This window comes from Chrysemys picta, chromosome 2, assembly GCF_011386835.1.
Source record: "Chrysemys picta bellii isolate R12L10 chromosome 2, ASM1138683v2, whole genome shotgun sequence".
NCBI lineage: Eukaryota > Metazoa > Chordata > Testudines > Emydidae > Chrysemys > Chrysemys picta.
Window position 1 is genome coordinate 212,795,947 of NC_088792.1, and position 17,172 is coordinate 212,813,118.

General features: G+C 43.9%; 1 protein-coding gene and 1 long non-coding RNA gene across 4 annotated transcripts in view; one reads left to right on the forward strand and one right to left on the reverse strand.

Moving 5' to 3' along the window:
- KCTD1 (potassium channel tetramerization domain containing 1) overlaps window positions 1-17,172 on the reverse strand; it is a 137,657-nt gene that overhangs the window by 88,651 nt on the left and 31,834 nt on the right. The window lies entirely within an intron of this gene.
- LOC135981702 (uncharacterized) overlaps window positions 127-17,172 on the forward strand; it is a 43,506-nt gene continuing 26,460 nt past the window's right edge. The window contains exon 1 of the long non-coding RNA XR_010598837.1: window positions 127-181. This is a non-coding gene — a long non-coding RNA (uncharacterized LOC135981702). The remainder of the gene's footprint in view (window positions 182-17,172) is intronic.

Genomic DNA, 17,172 nt, shown 5'->3' on the forward strand with positions numbered 1-17,172 from the left:
AAATTCAGTACCCCTGAGGGCAAAAGGAAATAAAAAACTTATTTTTAAAATTTAAAAAAAGAAAAGCCATCAGCTTGACAGCTTCTGTGTCTGGGTGTTCTTTCAATCATTGATTCCTGATTACAGGAAATCTACAACCTTGAGAGACCTGGAGTTGCATGTGGAGTCAAGTACATAATGAGTAAGTAAGTAAAAGAACTTTGAGTGAGGTTGGAGAGGAGAAAGGACACACCGGGCAACCTTAATATAAACATCACTATATATTCTAGACACCTCAAACAGGAGGGAATTTAGAGAACAAAAATAGTTTACAATGGATTGTAATTGGGGAGAAATTAACAGTTCATCTTGAATATCAGGTAAGAAGTCTTCCTGGAGGTGAGACTTAGCCTGCACAGGTGTATCCCAAAAGAACTGGAAACCCTATTGCTCAAGACATTTAAAACTAGATTGGACTGTAGAGAATAAATTCTACATTGCTCAACCTCTTTGCCAAAGTCATCTAATTCTAACTGTCATAGTATTACTTAAACCCTAATCAACGCATCTACTCCACCTTCCATGGAGCTCAAAACCCCAGTTCTGCAATGAGCACGGAGAATAGGCCCAAGTCCTACAATGTTCAAACATAAGCCCTGTGCACACTGATAAAATAATGTATATTCCAAGCAGTATTAAACACATTTTAACTAACAGGATGTTAAACACCAAGTAACACTATCAACGTACCTGCCCCATTGATGTTCACCACTGGCCTCAGTTTCCCTTTCCCCCCCCCAATCCCTTTAAGTATTCATATGCCACAGAACTAGTATTCCAAATTAGGACCTCCTCTCTGGGTTCTGATTTATTAATGGTTTTACACTAAAGGTATTCAACTCTTTACCCTTGTATCCAGCTCCCCAGCCCTTTGAGGCCTTTTATCACAGCTTCCCGCTAGTCTTGCTCCTGTCCCGATCCCTCTGCACAGGCAGCTCACCAGTTCCACAGAGCTGCCTGGGGAAGAAATCCTTTTGAAGACTGCTGTGAAAAGCCCCACACCAGATCTTTCCAGTTCCTAATCTCCTTCAACCTGAACTCAGTCTACTTCTCATATAGTCCTTGTAGGTAGTCACCGGTCCCCATTATTCTTCCTGGTCATGCGTCCCTTCTAGTCAGGTGCTTCATGGGGATTTCCCCCAAGAGCTAAAAATACCCAGAAGTCCATCCTTAAAAGGTCAAGTGGTGTAATGGACATGCTAAGCCTATTTGAGCCCTCTGTAATGGGCAGAGCCCAGAAGGGGATTCCATTTATGAAAACACCAACATTTTCCCCCTTAACAGAGGCTAGGGAGAAACAGAACACAAGGGTCACCTAAGTGGCTTGTGGAAATGAAGAACAAAACCAGAGTGGGGGTGAGGAGATCAGGGTTCAGAATGAGGGATTTGGAAGGGGTCATTGAGAAGACACCCACTATTACCAAAAAAAAAAAGGGTGCCATCGAATACCACCCAGAGGAGCGATCCAACAAGTGTAAGGGGTTAGGTCCCTCCTGCTGCACTGAGAAATGGCTGTTTTGGGAAGTGCTAAAATGACCCTATTTAATCCTTGAGAAGAAGTGGGTTCCTCCCAGAAAAAAACAAATGATCATCCCTGAAGGGAAGGAAGAGGTTGCAAAAAACACAAAAACAAAACAAGGATCAACTACATATGGGGGACAAAATGCAAAAACAGAGATGGGAGTGAGGAAACAGAGTAAAAACAAGGAATTCAGAGGACACTAAACAAAGAACCACAATGCCCACCACTCAGAGAACAAGTCCTAGGAGTCAGTGGATGCCACCCAGTCGACCCAGAGAAACTCTGATTGAATAGATGAACAAACAGGTGACAGAAAATAGGCCCCACAGTCACAGATAATCCACCTCCTTCCTAGCTTCCTCTTCCTGGATTAATGGGAGGTCATCTTGGACAATGCTAGAAGCAGAGTGATGAAGTCTCTGGACTTTGTGGGACCACAGATAGGATGTACATAAATAAAAAGGGGCGAGGGGATATGCAGCAAAACTTTAATAAAAGATTGTGGAAGAGACAGAAAAGGGCCTGCAAACTGGCCCACTGTGGGTATGTATACTCCAGAGTCTCCCTCTGTTTGCAAAAAGGCCAAGTGTTGAGGACTCCATGAACCATACCAAAAACACATCCATGGTCACAGCTCCATGGAACAGCCACCAACCCATATTCCTGGCAGGCTATGGAACGAAGGTGAAATGCAAGCTGGCTCACCATGGAGCCTCTCCTTTGGAAGGTAGTAACAGGTCCGGTCACTAGGCATCTGGGTGGGGTAGGAGGGTGAGGAAATGGATGGTATGGAACACGACCATGTGCATAGAGTGGTTTAGGAGGCATGGTTCATTGACAGACTGTCTGGATGTCATTAAGCCAGCTCTGATAGGGCGCTGGACAGAGCCAGTGGAACAGGCACAATGTGATGTGTTTACGCAGTAGAGCAGTGGCGTTCAAACTTGTTTTCTGGAGACCCAGCTGAAGAAAATTGTTGATGCCCATGACCCAACGGAGCTGGGGATGAGGGGCTTGGAGTGTGGGAGGGGGCTCTGGGCTGGGGCAGCAGGTTGGGGTGCAGGAGGGGATCAGGGCTCTAGACTGAGGGTGCAGGCTCTAGGGTGGGGCCAGGCATGAAGGGGCTCGGAGTTTGAGGGGCGGGGGGGACTCAGGGTTGGGACAAGGGGTTGTGGCACGGACTTACCTCCGGCGGCTTCCGGTCAGCGGAGCAGCTGAGGTGCAGAGGCACTGCGTCCTGGAAGCAGCCAGCAGCAGGTCTGGCTCCTAGGCGGAGGTGGGAGCAGCATGCAGAGCCCTGTGCCCCCCACCTAGGAGGCCCACTTTTGGGGCACAGCGCGGTGTCGGAACAGGTAGGGACTAGCCTGCCTTAGCTGGGCAACACTACCGATGGGACTTAACAGACCGGTCAGCCTTGCTGACCAGAGCAGCCGTGACCCATGCCTTCCATTCTGTGACCCAGTACTGAGTCGTGACCCACAGTTTGAAAGCCACTGGTCTACACATTTAGCATTGAGAGAGTTAAAAGCGTTGTGTTTAAAAAAAAAAAAAAAGTTAAGACCTTTTGATGCTCCTATTTTCAGCTGCAAAAGAAGGGGATGCATTTTTGCTCCCAAAAATACAGAAGAGCTATACTCTCAGGTCTCTTGAGCCATTTGAAGTAATGTTTTATTGGTGCATTCCCATTTATAGAAGTTTTAGCAGCTTTTTCAGAAGTTGTTTGAGGTTACTATGGATGCATTATTATTTAACGTTTAAGTAAATATTAATGTTTCAGCTTATTTTTCTTTGATTCTGTGATGTTGACTGCAATTTAAAACAGCTAGCTGGTTTCTAGTATATGATAAGGGTTTGTTTAGTGTAGTAATTGTAAAATGGTTGTCTTTGTTTTGTAGTGCACTTTAGGAGTTCCTTTTGTGGTGTCATTGTTGTGAGGAGTGCACCACTAAGTAGGGTTGCCAACTTTCTAGTCACAAAACCAAACACCCTAGCCCCGCCCTTTCCCCAAGCCCACGCCCCTGCCCTGCCCCAAGCCCACACCCCCAGTGACTATATTTCCCCTCCCTCAGTGGCTCGCTCTTCCCCACCCTCACTCACTTTCACTGGGCTGGGGCACGGGGTTGGTGTGTGGGAGGGGGTGAGGGCTCTAACTGGGGGAGTGTGGGCTCCAGGGTGGGGCCAGAACTGAGGGGCTTAGGGTGCAGGAGGGGGCTCCCGCTGGGGATGAAGGGTTTGCGGTGCAGGAGGGGGCTCCAGGCTGAGGGATTTGGAATGTGGGAGGGGGCTGCGGGTTGAGGCAGGGGGTTGGGGTGCAGGAGAGGGTGCAGGGCTGGGGGTTAGGGTGCGGGCTTACCTCAGGCAGCTCCCAGTTAGCAGTGCATTGAGGCTAAGGCAGGCTTCCTGCCTGTCCTGGCACCACGCTGGGTCCTGGAAGCGGCCAGCAGCAGGTCCAGGTCGGGGGGGGGGGAGGGGGGGAGACAGACAGGAGGCACTGCGTGCTGCTCTTGCCCACAGGCGCGCACGCGCACACACACACACACACACACACACACACGCGCGCACTCTCTCTCTCTCTCTCACTCAGTGCAGCCAATGGGAATGCAGAGCCCTGTGCGTGCTCCGCCTCCCCCCCCCGCCTAGGATCCGGACCTGCTGGCCGCTTCGGGGGCACAGTGCGGTACCAGGAAAGGTTGGTACTGGCCTTCCTTAGCCCTGCAGCACTGCCAACCAGACTTTTAATGGCCCCGTCAGCAGTGCCAACTGGAGCCGCCAGGGTCCCTTTTCAACCGGGCATTCCAGGCAAAAACCAGACACCTGGCAACCCTACCACTAAGTGTCTGTCTATCCGGGTAAAAACTGTGGGTTTTTCCAATCAAATTGGAATTGGAAAAGGTACAGAAAAGAGCCAAATAATTAGGAATATGGAATAGCTTTCATATGAGGAGAGAATAATAAGACTGGGACTTTTCAACTTGGAAAAGAGATGACTAAGGGGGGGAATATGATAGAGGTCTATAAAATCATGACTGGTGTGGAGAAAGTAAATAAGGAAGTGTTATTTACTCCTTCTCATAATACAAGAGCTAGAGGTCACCAAATGAAATTAATAGGCAGCAGGTTTAAACACACACAAAAGGAAGTATTTTTACACACACACACACACACACACACACACACACACACACACACACAATATCTGTGGAACTCTTTGCCAGAGGATGTTGTGAAAGCCAAGACTATAACAGGCTTTAAAAAAAAAGAAAAAAAAAAAGAAAAGAAAAGAAACCGGATAAGTTCCTGGAGGATAGGTCCATCAATGGCTATTAGCCAGGATGAGGAGAGATGGTGTCCCTAGCCTCGGTTTGCCAGAAGCTGGGAATGGATCATTTGATAACCACCTGTTATGTTCATTCCCTCTGGGGCACCCAGCATTGGCCACTGTTGGAAGACAAGATAGTGGGCTAAATGGACTTTTGATCCAACCCAGTATGGCTGTTCCATTCTTAAAGTTCTTTAACTTGATTGAAAACCCCTCCTCACATTTCTGTAGACACATTTTAACCCTTTTAAAATTGGATCCGCTCAGATGATGCACAAAACATATTGTCCTTAAAAATTGCTGTAGCTTCACTCAGACTGATTTAGCAAAGAAAATGCAGATATGACTGACACTCAAATACAATTATTTAGTTTCTTTTTTCTATCTTAGCTTGATTTGGTATTGTTTTGGCAAAGCAGGCTTAGGGTACATCTACACTACAGGGGGGAGTCGATTTAAGATACGCAAATTCAGCTACGTGAATAGCGTAGCTGAATTCGACGTATCGCGGCCGACTTACCCCGCTGTGAGGACGGCGGCAAAATCGACTTCTGCGGCTTTCTGTCGACGGCGCTTACTCCCACCTCCGCTGGTGGAGTAAGAGCGTCGATTCGGGGATCGATTGTCACGTCCCAACGGGACGCGATAAATCGATCCCCGAGAGGTCGATTTCTACCTGCCGATTCAGGCGGGTAGTGTAGACCTAGCCTTATATAATTCCTGCACCTACATCTGCTCTTGGCCAATTCAAGAAGTTTTCTGGCATCGTAATAATGGAATGACATAATTAATATTGCCGTCTCACTGCAATGTCAGACATATAAATCTCTAGTTATGCTGTAAGATTTATACACACAAACTATATTAGTAGAATATGCACCAAGGATTACGCTAGGATATAAAGTTTATCCTTTGAAGGGGAAAAAAAAGCATAGCCCCTTATTGAGCGAGAATAAACTGCATATCCTTCCTGTTGTCCACCATGTATTTTATTCATATCACTAAAAGTTTTAGACTATTAGTGTGTTTGGCAGTATATTAATGGGAATGAAAATGAGCAGAATTGTTTATATGCCATGACAATTTGGTTTGGCTGGCACTTGAGAGGGACTAGGACATGATGTTGGTGTATATAACTATCCATGTGAAGTCTGTGGTGAGATCTGGTCAGAATTTCAGTGCTTGAGGTTTAAAAGGCAGAGGCCAGGATGTAAGACAGAGCTTAAGGCATGTAGGCTGCAGCTGAAATATATTCTATATTATTTAGGTTAAAGACTCAAGACCGTAAAAAAACTGAAACAGTTCTACATTTTTAAGTAAAGACAGCAAAGAGTGCGCGCGAGAGAGAGTGCGCGCATGCGTGCACTTCTGCTAAAAGCAGAAGAAAAGGAAAACTTGCTGATCGTTGCAAGTGTATTTTGTTGGGCATATGGTATGTTTAAAAAAAGGATAGTAAAGTATATTTTTTAATATGCAACCCTGTTCAGACATCCGTTTCATCACCACTAAGCTGCCCCTTGTTTTAGTTAGCTGCTTGCTTATCAGAGTGAAAGATTAAGGGCCTGATCCAAAGCCCATCAAAATCAGTGGGAGTGGGTTTTTTCCCCATTTGAAGATCACAATTTAGGTTCCTTTCCTGATACATTAAAAAACAAACAAACAAACAAACAAAACAAAGGACTCAAATTATTCTGTCTAGCCAGACTATCTCAGAGACATCATTTTGTGCATTCCAGGGCTGAAATTGTTATAGAATTATTTGATAGAGGAGTCCTTGGTTCTTAGGACTTCTGAACTTTGTTAAAACAAGCAAACAAAAAAAACAAGGTCACAATTAAAATGTACAAGTGCACAATCTCTCCATGAGCAGCCTTGGAAAATGGTTATCAAGTTATTTCAAATATTTTTCTCCAAGTTAATGTGGCAGTTACCCCTTTGTGGAGCTGTTCCTACAATTTAGCTTATTTATTTGCGTACTGTCAGTTTCTTTCTTTCAGAATGGTGTCAAAGCACTCACTGCACAGAAAAACAAGTTGCAAAAATCAAAGCCCCAGTGTATCAGGATACAAAAGTGTGAAATCCAGGCCCATTGCTTTCCGTTCTGGCTTTAATTATCATAAAAACCTGCTCTAGGGCCCGACTAATCTGCCAGAAAATTATTATTGAGCCCTGGTAACTCAGTTATATGTGAAGACTTAAAAATGTTTCTTGTGCCAACTGAACGTTCTACACCAACCTCATGTGGTGTCCTGCACCTGGCTGAGAAATATGATGCATTATACTGTATAGGAAAGGAAGTCTATTAATTCCCAGGCAGCTGTAAACAATTTAACCACCTCTGTCCCAACAACCTGACATTTTATATCAGTCTGGTTTTCCAAATTTAAGTAAAGTTTCCTAGGGAATGGATGGTTTGACAAATTCATAAAAACGACAGATAAAACCTTTGTTCACTGGTATTAATGCGGCCCATGCAGCAACATCCATGACAGCATTGCCAATCCTTAAGTCTCACAATTTTGTGTGTTTCTCTTAAAGCTCCATATACTGGAATCAAGAGATTGCATGAAAATGTTTAACTTTACTTTTGTTTAAATTGAAGCTTCTAGCTCTCATGGTTGCAGAGACAAGCTTGAAAATGTGAAGTGAGTGCACCCTAAAGGCAAAGAAAAAGAACCTACATTTAAAAAAACAAAACAAAACAAAAAAAACCACACCCTCATGATTTTAAAGCTAGTCTCATGATTTTTGAATGCTTGGGGTTGGTAATGCTGTCGTCAAAGGATACAAGGCCAGTGTGAAATAAGTTGTTAGTTTGGGCCTATTTCCTAATGGATAGGTCCCGATATCTTGGCAACTTTGCTGACAGTCTCAGAAAAGGGGTCAAAGACTGAGAATGAACTGCTTTTGGTGTCAAAAGGTTCAGGACCAGATTTTCAAGAGTGCCTAGCCCCAATTAGTGGATGCTAAGACCTCTGTATCCGATACTCTCATTTTGGTACCTAAATGAAGTGGCCAGTTTTTCCACGAAGACTCATCGCACAGTAGTTCCCAATTTTTTTCCAATGGGATCTAAGAGTTAGTGGGTGTAAAGCTCTTTTGAAAACCTGGACCTCAGTCATTTAGGCATCTTGGCAGAACAGCATGAGAACACTTGCAGAGATTTACCTATTTCTGTCTTAGTACTTGTATCTAGTACTATTCACCTGGTTATCTTTATTAAACTATTTTGCAATATTTTTTGTAATAATGATGGTATGCTTCTGCCCATCTCTAGAGCTAGCATTGCACATCCTCAGTTCTCTTTTTTGGCTTCTGTAGTTTTAATTAAAACCTCAGAAATTTTATTTCTTCTCAGGGAGGCCTATTTGATATTGAGATCTTCAAAAAGTTTGTTTTAAAAATAAAAAAAAAAACCCCTCTAAATCCAACAGTGTCTGAATGTTTATGGAATCTTAGTAATACGGATAGCACAGAGATAGAGTTACATAAAAGACTCCCTCAAAAGACCAGGATTATTTTGGGATGATTTAGAGATAGGCAAAACTCTTGCATCTCAAATAGGGGCTAGCTTGAGTTTTTTCATCTCTCCTTCCCAAATGACCTTGTCAGAGCCAAGAGAGTTAGGGTTTGTTTTTTAAATAGCTGCTTGACTCCTACTGAATTGTTCTGATTAAGTCAAGGGAGAAGGCACCTCACTACACCACTGAATATACCAGGGAAAACCCTAACATTCCTTTGAGGTAATTAGTAATTAACATTCCATTGGCAGCAAATCAATTTTCACATACACTTCCTAGCTCTGGTCACATCTGAAATAATACAAGAAGAGAATTCTCATACCATATTTTGGCTGAAACAAGGAAGCAGTGCACATCTCATGAACACGCTTGTTCTTTATGGTTTTTGCAGTCATCCCCACCTGATGGGGTTGCTGAAGTCCTGTAGCACACTATCCCTTTTTAGTATTTAGAGTGCCAAGTGTACCACAACTCAGAGGCACCTCAGTTGCTATGTCAAATAGGTTCTGTCATCTCGTGGGTCCCAATAAGCATTCTGACACATGACTTGACTAGGGCTGGAGAAAAGGTTGCTATTAGCTTAGTTTCCCCTCTTAGTTCATTTCTGCTCTAGAGGTACTTGGGTATCTTGCAGGTCCCCTGGCCAGGGCTAAGGACTGCCCAAGATATTCTTTGTGGCCCCTTCATGTTGCTGTTCCATTTTTACACAGCTCCACATCTAGGTCGGGAGCAGCTTTTCTAGCTCCTTACCCACTGGCTCTCAAAGATAACTACCTTCAAATGCCACGCTGCCTCAGCGAATCACTCTTGACTAAAGAGCGTTTTCCTTTTCAGCCAACCTGTGACTGTTCAGCAGATTCATCACAGTTTACTCCTGTACAGTATTTTTCATGCACATCATTTTCTTCCAGCATGCATTTTTTATATTTTATTTTATGCCACTATTTCAGCAAGTACAGAGGGGTTCATTGCTAGATAATCACATTAACAACATGGCAGAACTACATAGGCAACTCCCATATTCAAGAGGAAAAAATGCTTTTTGTAAAGGAACGAGCAGTCATTGCTCAAGGCACTAGTTGGAACAGATCAATAACGGCTCTCCTTCACGCTGCAAAATACATTTATAAAAGGCCTATATGGGGCGGCGGGTGGATGTTACCTTTTTCTATGGTCTCACCATGAACACAAAGTTTGTGGAGTATCTCTCAAAATCCAAGGACAGAGAGCATTACCTCACTCCACTGTACCTCTAACAAGCCAGCCAATCGTACAATCTTATTTTGTCATACTTTAATTTTAGCACAGGTATTCTGAACTGAACTGGACACCACACCTGTAGGCAGAGGCCTGCTATATCTAGAGCAGGCTAACTTGTTTTCTATTAAAAAGTGTCAACCAAAAAATAATTTAAAACAACTTTTAAAAAACTGTGGGGGGGAATTATATTTAATTTTTAGTTTCAAAATCATGAGGAAAAAGTGGACATTTTTCCTCACTGTTTTTAGTTTCCTCCTCCTGCCCCCCCTTCACACTGGAAAATGTCATACAAGTTAAAAGTGAGAGAAAGTCACACTTCTTCTCTTACTTTTCAACTGGAAAGAAGGGAAAAGCGGGTGGTAGGGAAAAACATTTTCATTTTTCACTCCTGCCTCTCCCCCCCGAAAAGGTCACAAAAGTAATAATAAAGGTGAGAAAGTTGGAAAAATGCACACATTCTCTTATTCTCCTACTTCTCCCCAACACACAGACACCCTCCTCCTTTTTCCCAACCTTTTCCAATGGGAGAAAAAAGGAAGAGATGCTAGAGGAGGGGATTATAATAAATAAAATAATAATAATTTGACAACAGAAACAAAATGATGATTTTTTTGATTAAAATAATTTAAAAATTAAATGAAAATTTTCAAATCCTTTTCATCAAAAAAATCAAATGCTCACATTTTTGTTTCCACCAAAATAGGATTATTCAATAATTTTTAACTTTATCAGGCAAATCTCCTGTGTATGGTACGGTGATAACCTCCGTTCACCATGTGGCTCTGCTTTTTGACCAAAGTCAGTAATATAGGCTAAACCTCTGCAGAGTAGCTAGTTGAAATGACATCAACAAACAAGTCTTCACAGATGTAACAGACAAACCAACATTTGATTCACCATCCAGGTCATCCTCAGAGACCCATTCCTTCCAATAAAAGACATTAATTTCTATTCCGTCTCAAAAGGACAATGTATCAAAAATCAAATCCCAGTCATCTGTTACCTGTTCATGCTGGGGTGGGCTTATGTTTAGGAACTTTTGCCCGCTTTTTAGAACGGAGTAAAAAAGAACCTCCAAAGTAACACAATGTGAAGTAGTTGGTCAAGAAAGAAGCAGCCACAGTATAGACAGCAATAGCTGTAGCGGAGAACACATGCAATGGTGCTATTCAGTTTCCTACACCCGTGTTTAAAAAAAAAAAAAAAAAAAAAAAGACACATTGACATTAGTATAGATCTTAATGATGTAATCAATCAGTTTTGAAAGAGATTTGTGGATAATGAAGTGGCTAGGTGTGTCACATGGACATTACATACATACTGCTGATGACCGCAAACCAATACTTCATGGACAAGTCAAAAAAGAAAAACCCAAACAAAATCCCCTGGATCCAAATCCCCACGAATACTCTCTAGCCCAGTGATTGGGGCACACCTGCGGAGAGAGAGCTGACCCAAGTTCAAATTCCTTCTCCACATCAGGCAGAGCAGGGAATTGAACTCTGGGTCTCCCACAACCCAGCTGAGTGGCACCACCCTTTTCTGCTCCTCCTGCTGCCCCTTTTAGACAAGAGAGTTGCTTTAGTTCAAACAGGAATTATTTTGGGGAGTCCCGTGAATGTGTTATACAGGAGGTCCCTTTTGACCTTGGAATCTATGAATTTGTGGAAAAATTCTCTGTTCTAATAGGACCCATTATTTCCTAGTCCCACAGGAAACGCCACGTCTTTGCATCCTCAGGTACATAGTATTGATCATTCAATACTATGTACCTGAGGATGCAGGTATTCAATTGATCAATACAACCCCAAAAGAGGAATTCCACCTCAGCTGTCTGAGAACTATGATCCATGCTATGCTGTTTATATTCACTGCAAGATGCATAAGCCTTCAGGGAAAATCCATTGGTAATCTGGGCACCAGAGCTAAACGCTTTCCAGTAAAATCAGCCATATCAAATATTTGGCTTTGTTTCTTCAGAGGTTAGACTGGGGAACACGAGACTCCCTCTTGCTCTGCATAGTTATAGCGCAACAACTACTTTTTTTAGATCAGTGGCATTAAGCCTCAATAATACTGGTACGGCTGCTGCTCTAACAATATCGGTATCACTTTCATACAAGAATTTACCATTCCACAGATGAGAGATTTGTTTACTAGAGGTTTTCCAAAAGGGGCAAATACAAATATATGGTTGGATAATTTTTAGAGTAAACTGAATAATACTGGAAAATGCTGGCTCTTGACCTGTGGAAAATTCCACTGTTGCAGACTATGGTGTCCAAAGGCTTTCAGTGTAGCTGTGCAATATAGTTAAGCGTGTGCAGCTCCACGCTTGCCATTTCTCACTCTAGATAAAAACAAGTCACTATTTTCCCCATAGCTTTTCTCTCCTCCATTCTAACCATAACCACAATGGAGAAGGGTTGGAAAGGACACAGGACCTCCATTCCTCAGGCCTCAGAAAGTCAGTGTGAGGGTTGGGTTAGCCAGGAGCGACCGGGAGAGCCAGGGATAGTAAGAGGCAGGTAGATGGAGGGAGCCTGTGGCAGCTGGAGGGGGTGGGGGTTGTTGAGGAGGCAAGGGATTGGAGTGGGGCTTGGAGACTGACAGACTGAAAATAAGTGTTAGGAGATTCTGGAGCAGCTTTTTCCATTCTGTCCCTGCTTCCCATTTGTCTTCCTTCTTATATCCCTATCCCCTTTCACCTCCTGCCCACCTTTCAACCCCTGCTATCCATTCCGTCCCCAAGTCTGTGCTTATTTCACCTTCCAACTGCTCTCTAACCTACAGATCCACCAGGGGAGCACAAAATGGAGGAAGAGGCAGCTTGGCTTCTTGCAGTTTCTCCATCACAGCTACCTCTAATGGACAAGAGGGAACACCATGGGAGAATTCTTACAGCCCTGCTGGATGTATGACGTTCCTGCTGCAGGGAGACACAACAGGCCTGCCAGATGCACATGTCTCACCTGAGATGCATACCACTTAGCAACATTGTCTTAGGTCCAAATCCTGGTTCCACAAGCAAAGCCTAGGTAAAGGAGATTTGCTGGCAAAAACTACACAGTGCCCAACTTGCTGGCTTGTAGTGATTCCTCCTTTCCCACACCCCTCTTCAACATCGGTTGAGTTTCTGCTAGCAAGACTATTTTGTTTTGGCTTTGCTTGTGGAACCAAGATTTGGACCTTAGACAAGGTTCCCAAGCAGCACACATCTTACATGACTCATGCCTTATCATGCCTTGGCAGCCTTATCCAGTAGAGTAATTTTGCCCCAAAAGGGGAAGGAGGACAATAGGAAGATCCCTCCAAAAGCACCATAAGTCCACCCTGCCTTCCTTCACTGCCACCCTAAAAAAGTTTCAGCACCACCAGTTTCTATCGGTCTGTCTGAATTGAAAAAAAACAAACAAAACAAACAAAAACTCCTAAGCATTTATTGTGGCCTTCTCCTGCCTTTCTTATGGTGCCATCTTTAACTGGCTCCTGTTTTGCATGGCAGCAGTCTTCAGATAACATGCTAAGTTCTCATCTTCCCACTAAATGCCCAGGCTCTTCTCTTTCCCCTTTCAGACTTCTACATGAAGGCCTTCCAGGCTCCTCTACTTCCCACAAATTCCTTCTGAGATCCTCCTACCAGTCTCGCCCCAGCCTTCCCCAGACTCACCTCATTCTCTTTCTCCCCACAAACACCTAGCACTCTCCTCCCTCTGCAATAATGGAATCTTTTGGAAGGAGGCTGCAACTGCAGTTTGCTCCTGCCTTGTGAGCATAGCTGCTAAACATACATTAGGCATGGGTTGTCATGGAAGGAAAAGACAGGGAGGGGTGAGGGAGAGAATCCACTGAGCTGTCCACAATCAGACTTTGCTCTTTTCTCCTCCTGTGTCGTCCGTTCCCACACCCCCACAACCAGCCAAAACTTGGTGGAAGAACACTGTTGTCCAAAACCAATTTGAAAGTTGTGAAAAGGAGATATTCCCCCATCCCATTACCCAGCATAGATCTATAGCCCTGTTGCACCTCCTCACGTCCCTGCTTGAATGTCACAACAGCTGTCTACTCCAGTGCCCCAATGGCAACTTGGGGCTCAGAGAGCTAGTTGAATAGACACTGCTGGTGTGTATGGGAAAGAGATGATGCAGCCCATTGTCTCCCCTTTTTCTGTGGGCTACAACATCTGAATACATGTGTACAGACCCACCTGCCAAGTCCTTTCCAAGCCACATTTCAGCCTCCCCACCATGGAAAATGGCATAAAGCCACTGCAGAACTGCAGAGGGTGGTGAGGGTGCTGCTGCTGCTGGGGGACCTGACCCTTAGAATTGTTCTAAGTATTGCCAACCTCAAGCATTCAAATATGAGTCAGACCCAAAGAAATCATGAGATTGGCTTAAAAATCATGACTTAAAAAAAAATACATTTTGAGTTTTTGTTTTACTAGGTTGCATCCACTTCACGTTTTCAAGTTTTTCCCTGCACCCATGAGGGCTAAAAAAACCTCACCTTCCTTTAAGTAAATCTGAGAAGCTCTTGATTCTAGAGGCTGGGGCTTTAAGAAGTATACCCAAAAATCATAAGACTCGATAAAAATCATCAGAGCTGGCAACACTGACCACCACTCTGTTCCCACCCAAGGCTAAAATTCTTCACCATAGACATTCCTCATATTTATGATAGACTAGTCAAACAGCAAGATGCTCTGAAAAGCATAGGGTGAGTTCCTATGTTTTAACACTGCTATGTGGACAAAAAGCCAACTGATTGCATTTCTTCTTCCTGCAGCAAACTGGGTTAGCTGAGAGCTTGACGGAATGAGAATAGCAGGTTTTTAAGTACTGCTTCTAGACCTGGCATCAGCACTTGTATTGCCATCACCAGTCAGACATCAGAAGCAACACACGCTATGGGAAGTGTATGTAATCCAGGCAGGCCCATAATAGACCAACAGAAGTAGGGAGCGAAAAAGAGTACATGAGCAGGAAGGGGGCACAGAAGAAATCCATTCCCAGGAACATTTTGAAACACTGACTTCAATTTCCTGCAGTTTAGAAAAATCAAGTTGCTTCAAAACAAACTTTTTTTTTTAAATAAAAAAGGAATTCTGTGCCTCTAGCAAGTTATGTTCTGTTAATTGCCAATTGCCTTGCACCAAAGCCACAAGTCCCCAAATGCCCTTGCACATTTCTCATCAAACAAGCACACATACAAACAACAACATTCAAGCAGTCATTACCAGAACTGTCAAAACACCAAAAAACAAAACAAAACAAAAAAAACAAAAAAGAGACACACCAAGGCAGGTTAGCACCTTTTCTTTCATAGAAACATTGGTCTCTCATGCCCCTGCTTCTGATCATCTGCCAGGGCTTCTGAAAGTCTGTTAAGCTGCCACTCTGTCTGCCCTTGCTTGAAGACAGGGAGTGGGCTCCAGGCACAGCCCTTAGGACTGAGCATAAACAGTATTCACACACTTAGATTTTCAACTTTATCTGGTTTCTATCAGGAACTTCAGGCAGCCTAGACAAATTAATTTTCGGAATGTTCCCCTGTGATTTCTTCTCGCCTACCCATGCTCTCCAATAGCTCCCCCTTTGCTCCCTCCACAGCTCTCCTTTGCCTCCTCCTCACAGTATCTCCATCGCCTCATCCCTCTTGCCCTCTGCCATTCCCCACCTTCTCCACCTCTGCCATGATGCCCATAAAACCCAGCCTACTGATCCTGACTAGACAGGTGATAAGTTTCCTCTTTGTTCCTTTTCCTATTTCCGTCCAACCTATTACTAATCCCCACAAAAGCAACCTACAATACCTGTAATGAACAAAGCTGTGCCAATTCTTCACCATAACCTTTTGCTTGTATGTTGGATCCACAATCCACTATCTTGCATCTGTTTGGATCTTTAGATTGCAAGCCCTTTAGGCCAGTGATTGTCTTTTTTGTGCCCAGCACAATGGAGCCCTAGACCTTGGGGCACTATCATATATAAATATTTACTACTAAATAGAATAATTAGACTCTCAGAAATTTAACATCTGTCTCTCAGGGGTACTCTGATGCTTAATTCATTAAAGCTGGCAGAGCATTTTGAGCTCTTTGGATGGAATGTGCTATAGAATCACAGAAATTTAGAGCTGGAAGGCACCTTGAGATGTCATCTAGTCCAGCCCCCTGCGCTGAGGCAGGACCAAGTAAACCTAGACCATCCCTGACAGGTGTCTGTCTAGCCTGTTCTTAACCTCCAGTTATGGGAATTCTACAACCTACCTTGGAGCCTATTCCAGAGCTTGACTATCCTTATAAAGTTTTTCTGGATATCTAACCTAAATCTCCCTTGCTGCAGATTAAGCCCATTACTTCTTGTCCTACCATCAGTGGACATGGAGAACAATTGGCCACCATTCTCTTTATAACAGTCCTTAACATTTTTGAAGGTTTGTTATCAGCCAAGTCTTCTTTTCTCAAGACTAACCGTGCCCAGTTTTTTTTTATTATTAAACTTTTCCTCATAGGTCAGGATTTCTAAACCTTTAAATTTTTCCCCTCTCCCATCTGGACTCTCTACAGTTTGTCCACATCTTTCATTAAGCATGGTGTTCCAGAATGGGCCACAGTACTACAGCAGAGGCTTCACCAGTGCCAAGTAGAGGAATAATTTCTTCCCTCGTCTTACATACAACACTCCTGTTAATATACCCCAGAATGGCATTATCCTTTTTCACAACTGCATCACATTGTTGACTCATTCAATTTGTGATCCACTATAAACTATGGCCCTACCAAATTCATGGCCCTGAAAAACACTTCACAGACCACGAAAGCTGATCTCTCCTGTGAAATGTGGTTATTGTAGGGGAGGGGCAGGGCTGGGAGCACCCTAGCCAGGGGCTCCTACCGTGGGGTAGGCTCCAGCTGCTAGTCCTGGCTCAGGCTGGGGAGGGACAGGACTTCCTCTTCCCCTGCAGGGGCCACTTCTGGAGCCTGGTCAGACCCACCTCCAGGAACCTTCCCCAGCTGGCAGCCCGTGACTGGGGTGCAGAGGCTCCCAGAAAAACCCAGATGTATGGTAACCCATCCCCCATGCCCTGTGACACTCATTTCTGCACTCTGTCTGCCCAGCTCTGAAGGCAGCGTCCCTGCCTCAGCAGCAGTGCAGAAGTAAGGGTGTCAATCTCATGACTCTCCTACAATAGCCTTGCGACACCCTCCCCCATGATCCATTTTTGGGTCAGGACCCCCACAGTTACAACACTGTGACATTTCAGATGTAACCATGAATTTGACCATTTAAAAAAAAAAAAAAAAAGACGACTGCAAAATTGACTAAAATGGACTGTGAATTTGGTAGGGCCTTAACTATAACCCACAGAATCTTTTCAGCAGTACTACAACCTAGCCAGTTTTCCCCATGTTGTAGGTAGGCTACGATTTTTCCTTCCTAAATGAAGTACTTGGCACTTGTCATTATTGAGTGTCATCTTGTTGATTTCAGATCAAAATGACTTTG